Source organism: Rhagoletis pomonella, unplaced genomic scaffold (genome assembly GCF_013731165.1).
Source record: "Rhagoletis pomonella isolate Grant_MI unplaced genomic scaffold, Rhpom_1.0 Rhpom_scaffold_00003, whole genome shotgun sequence".
Classification (NCBI taxonomy): domain Eukaryota; kingdom Metazoa; phylum Arthropoda; class Insecta; order Diptera; family Tephritidae; genus Rhagoletis; species Rhagoletis pomonella.
The window spans coordinates 75031175-75040588 of record NW_023458557.1 but is presented as its reverse complement, the minus strand read 5'-3'; the positions used below and the strand labels follow the sequence as shown (position 1 = coordinate 75040588).

Below are 9414 nucleotides of genomic sequence, written 5' to 3'. Positions count from 1 at the left end.
ACAGTACTTCAATGCTTTTTTAACCCGCTTAGGCCCACTACTCTACAGGTTATTAAAGAAACTCTGTCTAGAGATATTTATTAAAGAAACCTTGTCTAGAAAAACGACTTTGAGCATTTCGTGCTTTGCCATTATTTTTTTAAGATAGTCACTTATATTGCTTGCTTGCCATTGCATTATTGTTTGTTATCGATATGCTACATGCGTATGAATTCATCGATAACGATACCAATAACTATATCAGGAACCAAATGAACTACTACTTCGGTAGTTTTCGATATATCGGGAACTTTAGTGATAAATTTCTTGATAAAATAATCGACAAATGTACATATTGTGTACATCGCAGTGTGCTTATATATTAATCGACCCATGTAAATGCTGATACATAAAACGTATTTTTATCGAAATATGGTTTGCAATATATTTATCGGTTTCTCGTTATTTAAAAAATTAATTAGTCCATACGTGTTTAACTTTAAATGGGTTAATTGAGCTTAATGCCTACCACATTATGTGATTATACTACATATATATAATCGTTATAGTCGTAAACCTTTCTTATATTACCTTCTGATGTTAAAAATGTTAAATCAGACACTGTTTGTTGGTACTACAAAAGCTGACAAAAAAATCATCCGGATTATGTCCATCTTGTTGACCTATTTAGACCGTTTTAAATATTACTCGTTGTCCGAATATATTGGAGCAAAATTTACCTCCCAAAACACTTTTCTCATACCTAATTCCAGCTAACAAGGATCAAAGTAACAAAATATTTCACTCTTTTGATTTCTTCCTTTAGATAGTAATGGCAATCGGGGTTTTCATACACAAATTTCGTCGCCAAAAAAAACTATAATTGAAAAAAATTGTCATGGTACAATGTATGATTTAAAGCAGTACTTAAGACAACAAAATAGTGGAAATTTGAATTCAAAGTAACAGCAGTCGTAATTTGTGTTCGGTGGTTACTCACATAACACGATTGTGATATGACCATCAAAGTCAAAAGATTTCTGCAAATTTTCATGTATGGAGAAAACATTCTACAATAATACTTTAAAGAGGAATTGATTAAGTAGGCTTAGGTGTTCTGACTCAGATTCAGATTTTCTCAGAGCTTCAACGGTTAATTTTTTGTACTCAAAGGGTTAAAGGCTTTTCTGTTATAAAAAAAATGAAGCTACGAATGAACAAAATCAATGGATAAATAAGAAAGAAGAAAGAAGAATGAGTGGTCAAATGAAAATGCGCAAAGATGTTTTGTATGAAAAATGAGCAGGAAAGAAGGTTACGCATACGCCATGTACATCTGAGTATTTTCAACTGGTTCTTGAGATATATGTACGTAATTAAGAGTGGACCACTTTTTTAAAAGGTAAATAACAGTAAATTGCAAATATCTCGAAAACTTATCCATGGAAAAAAATTAACTCGATAGGTATTGGATAGTGGCATCCGGTGAAAAAAAACATGAATTTTTGTCGTTTTTAGTTCACTATTCCTCGGATTTGCTCACGTACATTAGTTATGCATGTAACTGCTTAGGTAGACTTTCTGAAATTGATGACAATATAAGTTTTTCCCAGCTGCCACTTTGCAGTGTTTTCCCATACGTAAACTTATAAAATATTCGCCTTTAACTTGCCATCAAATGAAAATGGAGACATTCTGTCTTACAATTTAATAATTAATTTAAATAAATGTGTACTTTAGTTCATATAAATATTTTCATGTTATCTAGCACATAAATATTTAATAAGGAACACATTCAAAGTTATTAAGACATTTACCAGATAAGCCTAAAGCAACGCATGACTCCAAATTATGAACGACAGGTAAAAATTTCGGTCTATTCATTGCAATAACTGTGTGGTAGTGTTCGCTTACAGATTCAGTGAATATACATATTTAGTTTGTATACGTTCATATGTACATATATACATACATATTTAAATAGGCACAAGCTACTAATACTTATGGACTTCAGTACTGGAGCACACTGTCTTTCTATCATAGCCTGCCTGCTAAATTCTTAAGTCATCTGTCCATCAATAACAGGCAAAGCATTGAAGCATTTAACTGCATTCAGCTGAAAGTTAATTGATTTTAATCTGTATAGTATTTATGCATACCAAGAAAATATCTCCCCGCTGAAGTAATTGCTAAGTATTTAAGCAAACATTTTTACTAAATTTGCTATTTTTGTTGCTCAGAATATGAAATTGAATTGAGAAATAATTTCGAATTAATTTCTTTAAATTTCTTTGTGGGAAGGAAACTAATTGTTGGAAGCTTGCGATAATAAATTAGAAATAGAAAAAATTAATAGATTGGAAAGTTTTGTTGACCTGCGGACATTTTGAAAAAGCAATTTTTTTTCAAGTTAAATAAATTAGATGTGGATGTGTATCTCCAACCTGTTCACATTCATACATATTTTTTCTATCTACTAGCCAGTTATGCCAAAGCATTTGAGATAGAAGCAGTTAATGTTGCAGGTAAACAAAAAATTTGTTTGAGTACTAAAGCTGCCGCAAATCGCATATCTATTTGCTTACAGCTTCAAGTTATTCTAGCTCATAGCTTTCATAAATAGCATACCTTTAAGCGTTTAAACTTTCGGCAATGTGCTGTTGAATATTCCAAAAAATTTGCTAGAAGCTGTGCAGAATGCAAAATAATTGCTTAAATGCCAGTATGTATATGCATACATATACATATGATTATATACTTGATAGTAGTAAATTCATGCTAATTCACATGCCATTCTATTTTAGCAATCACTTAGGCGCATACACGCGTATAAGCATTTAAAATATGCATGTATTTATGTTTAAAAGTATTGCGAAATCAGCAGCTGCTACTCTTCCAGCATCGCAAGAACGTCTGCTACTGTGGTTAGTTTAGTTATTTCTTCGTCGTTTTCGAAACTTTAGAGCACAGCACTCTCTCTTGCAGCTGAAGCATTTTCAGTAACGTCGCTCCTTACTTAGTAAGGTCGTTATCATCATAAACTTTGCTTCCTTCATATTATTTTATCATTTTCGTGTGAGTTACTTCATCATTACGTGAGCGCATGGAATAGGAAGAAGAATTAGTAAAAAGCTTGCCTTTCGCATTTTGCTTAAAAAAAAAAAAAGAAAACTAACATTGCATCAAATATATAGCTAAACATCTATATTTGCATACTCGTTTGTAGTATGTAAGTGAAAACCTAGGAATGTGCAAGTGCCTGGAAGGCACACACAGGCATACAAAAAATACATGTATACATACAGGGTGCATGCGAAAATTGAAGATTAGTAGAAGTATCACCAATAGTAATAGTTTAAAATATACAGTCAATCGAAATCGTCTCCCAATAGAAGGAATATATTCTACATAAATACCCTTTAATTTGGCGTGGATAGCAAATTTAGATAAGGTATCCCCCCGTGCTATCTTAATCCTTATTATTGCTGTTTTTACATCTTTTTGGTGAAGTGAAGGGACGAGAGCATTGCTCCTATACATTGGTTTCGGTGCTTCTTCGTAAAACGAGCCCGCAGATTTGGCATCCAAAATCGTTTGGAAGTGATTTCTTCGCCTTTTCTTAGTGCTCTCACTGAACGTTTTGTTTCAAGATTTGCATTCTCGTTCATGCTGACTTAATTTCTGATAGAATTTTAAATAAATATGTATATATAAATATGCCTTTATTTTTTTCCTTTCTACTTTTCTTCCGGTATCACTCAGTTGTGCGTGGCATCACAACCGGCTGCAGGGTGACATTGTTCGCTGCGTATTTCTCTTTAGCATTTTCATTTAAATACGCCGTCTGTTGCAGCTTTAGGATATCAAACTTTAATCGAACTTTTTATCGCATGGCTTTTGGGCCCGGAATGAAGCCGAAATTCTATCAATATTTTAGTGAAATAGTCTTATAGATTAACTATGTGTACGACGTGGCGTATGAGTAACCTTATTTTCTGGCCCAAATACATACAACGAATTTAAAACTTGTTTAGTTATCCATCGATTTTCAGTAGCTTGATTTTTTGGTAAAAGAACAACCTTTAAAACAAATAACAAAAAAAAACTTTAAAACAAATAATAAAAAGAATAAGAAGCGATCGAAAGAGATATAAGAAAATGTATACTTGTATGATCAGAACGTCGAGCTGAGCCGATTTAGCCATATCTATCTGTCCACCTGTTTGTATGCAATCTAGTCTCACAGTTTTCGAGATATCCGACTGAAATTCGATAAGTAAGTGGGCTATAATAATCGGGAAAATCGGGTAACTATTACATATAGCTCCCATATAACTGATGGTTCCGATATGAGATTTTTCTTTATAGCTCCTCCATTTGTTCAGCTAGGAACATGAAATTGCGCACTATTTTCACTCATTCTCAACAGAAAATTTTCAGTAAAAATTACTTAGATCGGGTTACTAAAACCTATTGCCTCCATACACCTGATTTTTCAGATATGGGGTTTTACTTTAAAAATCCTTCATTTGGATAGCTAAATTCGAGAAATTTCGTGAGCTATTTTCTATATGATCATACAAAGTCTACTGGGAAAATTGTCAAGATCGGTGCTGTATAAACTATATCTCCTATACCGCTGATTGCTCAGATACAAGTTTTTGAGATAAAGCTCGATTATTTAGGCAGCTAAAACCATCGTTTTTATACCGATCAAACGTAACTGTAACAAATCACTTAGATTGGTACTCTGTAAGGTATGTCATCCATGCCATAGATTGTTTAGATATGATTGTTTCATATGTATATGTAGCTCCTCTATCAATAAGTGCCGTGAATATGTACAAATTTTGTGCAGCTCCCAAACAACTAATTTAAAATTTTCTGATGCTCATGAAAGGTATGAAGCCTTCGCCATATCCGAAGACAGCACTGCTATTATTTGTTTTTAATAAAAATGAAAATATCTTTGGAAAGCGATCCAATCTTGAAAAACGGTTTACAGGCCCATAAGCTACGACCCAATCTTAAGTTCACGTGTTTCGGAATTTTTTTTTGACATTTCAAACGTTGAGATTTTCCTTACAGTCTAATCAGCAGATACCCAAATGGGGTTTTGGATATTCGATGGAGTTGTTTTCCCTCAAGGGAAGAATGTAGGTGAATAACGTCAGGAAAAGCAGTTCAATCTACGTTAGCATGGAACAATTTAGTATCGGTGTTTTTTTTACGGTGACCTGATGGCTATCTCAAAGGCTGCATAACTGGTACAGTGTAATACAACTCTTAGTCATGAAAACTAGATTTTTACTGAAAGCCATACCCCTGGAAAAAATGTCGCTGACTTCAGAAGTAGTTGAGATGACTGTGGCGTTCCGCACACACATGGTCTGAGTCCTGGTCAATGCGATATTATGGGAAATTGCAAGGCAATCGAACTTGTATTCCTCTACAGACATGTAAACCTCTACTGAATGAAAAATTCATAGAAATTGTCAACTTTTCAGAATTTTCTGACCAGCCATATATGCCCGACGAAGTACGTCTATACTTAACCTAATTAGGCAATACATCCACATAGTATATTAAATTAAGTATTATTTAGCGAGGCGAGCTGGTCATCTAGTTACCGAGATCCATCTATTTTAACAATCCTCTATTTGGCTATAGGTTTTCTTTGATCCACGTTTTAGTTACTACTTAATATACTTCGCAAGGTCTTTTGGCTGAATGACATTTAGGTCGTGTGCTTCGAGGTATGGTGATCCTAGGAAGCGAAATCTGGTCGTTGTGAGGCCTTCACAAAGGCTCATACTGTGCGCTGCTATTTCCTGTACGTAACACAATCTACACTAGTAAGTCAGAGCTAACATCTCCTATGTTGGACAAGTGTTTCATTATACTGCAGTGGCCAGTAAAAAAGTCTGTAACAATTCTTTTTTCGTGCCTGCTAAGTAATAGAAATGCTTCGGTTCTCCTTGTTTCTATATGTATCAGGGATGAATGGCGTAGCTTGCCTGTTACCGTCCGTACTAGTCCGTATAGTAACTCGAGTTCTTATCGCAGATTGTCTGCTCTTAGCAATTACTTGTTCGGTGATATTGATGACTAAAAGGGAATAGCAGTAATCTTCATACCGTAGCACAAAGGTCCCTGAGTCTAAGTGAGTCCTACAGTCGCGCAACCCAGCCGAACTTAACCTCAACTTAACCGTGGTCGTGGTTATTGTAATGAAAGCAGAATTTGACGACTTCTCTGCTCACCTGAGTGTTGAAATGTTCTATCTATTTTGAAGCCCACTTTGTAACATTTTAATTAACTAGAATATTTCAATCAATAAATTAGAAACTTTATGACAACCATCGACAATTCGCATACAATTACACAAAAGCCCTCTTAACCAGCTTCCGTTTGATAGAAATATCGAATGTCCTTAATACATTACTTACCATTCATAGTTATAAATTTGTTGAATAAGTGGTAACTCTATTAAAAACACCAACATATTAATTTAGTCTCAAACCCCTTTCGCTTGATGCCCATATTGTGACATTTTACTGACTATCATATTTAAACAATGCATTTTTAATTAGGCGGCAACCCTTTAAAAAACTAAAACAGGTCTGTAAGTCAATATTTTTCATCTGACATCTCATTTGTAAACGCGACAGAACGGTGTAAATCTGATGCTCTTCCCAAAAATTAAAATTTTTTAGGCGGCAACACTTTTCAAAAAAATAAAACGTTCTTTCTTGCAGATCTTTAGATAAAGCCCGTTTACATGGCACTTTTTTTTTAAATTACGCGAACGGTGTAAGTCTTATGATTTTAGAAGTAGGTGGCAACCCTATTCAAAAAACTCAAAGCTTCTTGCACATCTACAGGCCCAGCCCTTCTATTTGTCACCTATTCCGTTTAAATAAAACGAACGGTGTAAGTCTTCTATTTTAGAAGCAGGTGGCAACCCTATTCAAAAAACTGAGACCTTCTTGCACATCTACAGGCCTAGCCCTTTCATTTGGCGCCTCTTCTGCTTTAATACAACGAACGGTGCAGATTTTATAATTTAAAAAAATGTGGCAACCCTATTCAAAAAAGTCATGGCTTGTGATACATACATCTAGAGGCTAAGCCCTTTAATTTGGCACCTCATTTTTTGAAAATCGAACAATCGGTGCAGATCTGATGCCGTTAACAGAAACTCCCTACATGTGTTGTATGTATACATATGTGTATAGATTTGAACTAACCCTGGTATTTGGGTATAGGGGTTATTAAAATCCATGAAGGAGCTTCAAAACTATCACATTCGAGTATACACATCTCTGGAATACTTGATTTTTAGCTTTGACTTTTATTTTTGCCTGAAAAAATAAAAGTCAACAATTACCGATTATTTATTGCTCAAAAAAATAAAAGGCAAATTTTAACTTTTATTTTTGCCTTAAAAAAGTAAAAAGCAGAAATAATCGGTATTATTTGCTCAAAATGATAAAAGTCATATTTTTAAAAGTCATGGAGGAATCAGAATCTACAATGAGAGACGAGTCTAATGGTACCTTTGAAAAAGCTATAGCATAATTTTTTCATAAAAAATTTTAAAATACCATTTATTTACAGTCTCTGGAAATTACATAGGCCCTAATAGCTGATTATTTTGGAGTTGACGACACTGCCGATAAGGGCATTGGTCCACTATTTGAGAAGACAGATAGATACTCTTTATATTCCTTTAACTTTTGGTATTCAACTCCCCTTTATTCTTTTTATCACCGTTTTATCGTATTATCAAAAAAGGAGGAATGTTACAATTTTTTTTTTATGTTACCGGACAACTTTTTACCTCGTGAACCATTGTCGATAATTTTTTTCGTCGGTCTGATGATACCTTAACATACATTGGTTTAGTTCCGATCATTGGAGCATAAGGAAATTAACGGTACTCCTAAATTTGTATGTGGGCATTGAATTCGGTTGGATTTTTTGCTTAACAATTTCTAGTTACCAATCGCAATAGATAGTGTCTCTTTGTGGTATTTAATACAGCCAACTAGTCAACGCTCTGACCAAATTTCCGGAACTGAACAAAATATTAAACATAAAAGTCTAAATTTTCCTTTATAACTCTAGTTATTAGTATCTTCTTTAAACTGGAGGAAAACTAAACTTTATATATTATTCAGATAATAATTTCAAATAATGCCTACTTTATAATTTCCATTCATCGCTTTAAACTCTAAATCGCAGTTTTTTTGCCCTGCAAGTATCCTGACTTCACATTGAGAATTAGGCACAGATTCCATTTATACCCTGTATGCTTATGTTCCCTCAAACGAAAAAAAAAAACCTACTAGGCGAATTAAAACTCCATCAACTTGGAAAAGTCGCGACAATAACCAGATATACACATTTACATACATTTGTATGTAAGTATGGCTGTAGGTATGCAAGTCAAAATGCTGCACGGTATTTAAAAGTATTTTGCAAATAGTTTACGTGGCAAATACCCTGCACAAGAAGACGTTTGTGGCGAGGTAAATTGAAGACGCGTTTTTTTAGCAAACCAGAAGGAGATGGTGTAGCGTAGGAAAAGTGTTTGTGTTAAGTAGCATTTCTTGGCAGCGTGCCCAAGTCGAGACTAAGCGCTAACTTCGCGAAAATATGCACTGAAAAATATTAAAGGTCTGTGATAGAAACTTGATACTTAAACATACATACACATCTTATTTGCCATTTTGGTATCGCAGTCTGAAATGTTTAAACATGTATCAGTTTAGTTCTAGGAAATTGAAAAATTCATTTTCCCTGGTTTATAAAAATTAGTTTAAAAATGACCTTTTAATTAGAATTGAGTTCTGACGCGGTTTATGCTACAGCTTTCTTTAGGTGTTCACCTATGTAGGTCCACAACCTTTAAAATCAGTTTTCATTCAAAATCTCCGTTCATGGGAAGACTGCAAAAGTTTTCGCAATTAAAAATTGTTTTTAAATTTTTTTTTCAATGTACTTAGCTACAGCTTACTATGCTCCGTGTGGAGCTTTTCTCGTCGTGTCGTATTTAGTTTGGGCACCAGTGTTTTCCGCGTACTTGCCTAGTTAGCTGTGTGGCAAGTTGGCCTAAGAATTTATGTTGCGCTGTACTTGGTAAATACGAGTACATAGATTGAAATTAATGTAGTTTAATTTAAGTTTGAAACCGGTAGGAGTAAACTCTCAAATACACTTACAAGGCAAATACACAACGAAATGATCGCATATATTTTAAGTGCTCGCAATTCAAATGCAAGTGTAGAATGTGGAATGTATGTATGTATTTAGTGGGATGCCGTCTCTGCGTTTATTTGTCTGTGGGTAGTTAAATGTGTCCGCCGACGAGAAGTACTTCAATTTTGCATGACTACTCAAGTGTTTAGCGTTGCGCCGCAATTTTCGTGA

At 34.3% G+C, this 9414-nt stretch overlaps 1 protein-coding gene across 1 annotated transcript in view; it reads left to right on the top strand.

Moving 5' to 3' along the window:
• The window catches only part of LOC118735527, a gene marked incomplete in the record, with an annotated part of 363818 nt that overhangs the window by 290728 nt on the left and 63676 nt on the right, over positions 1–9414 (top strand).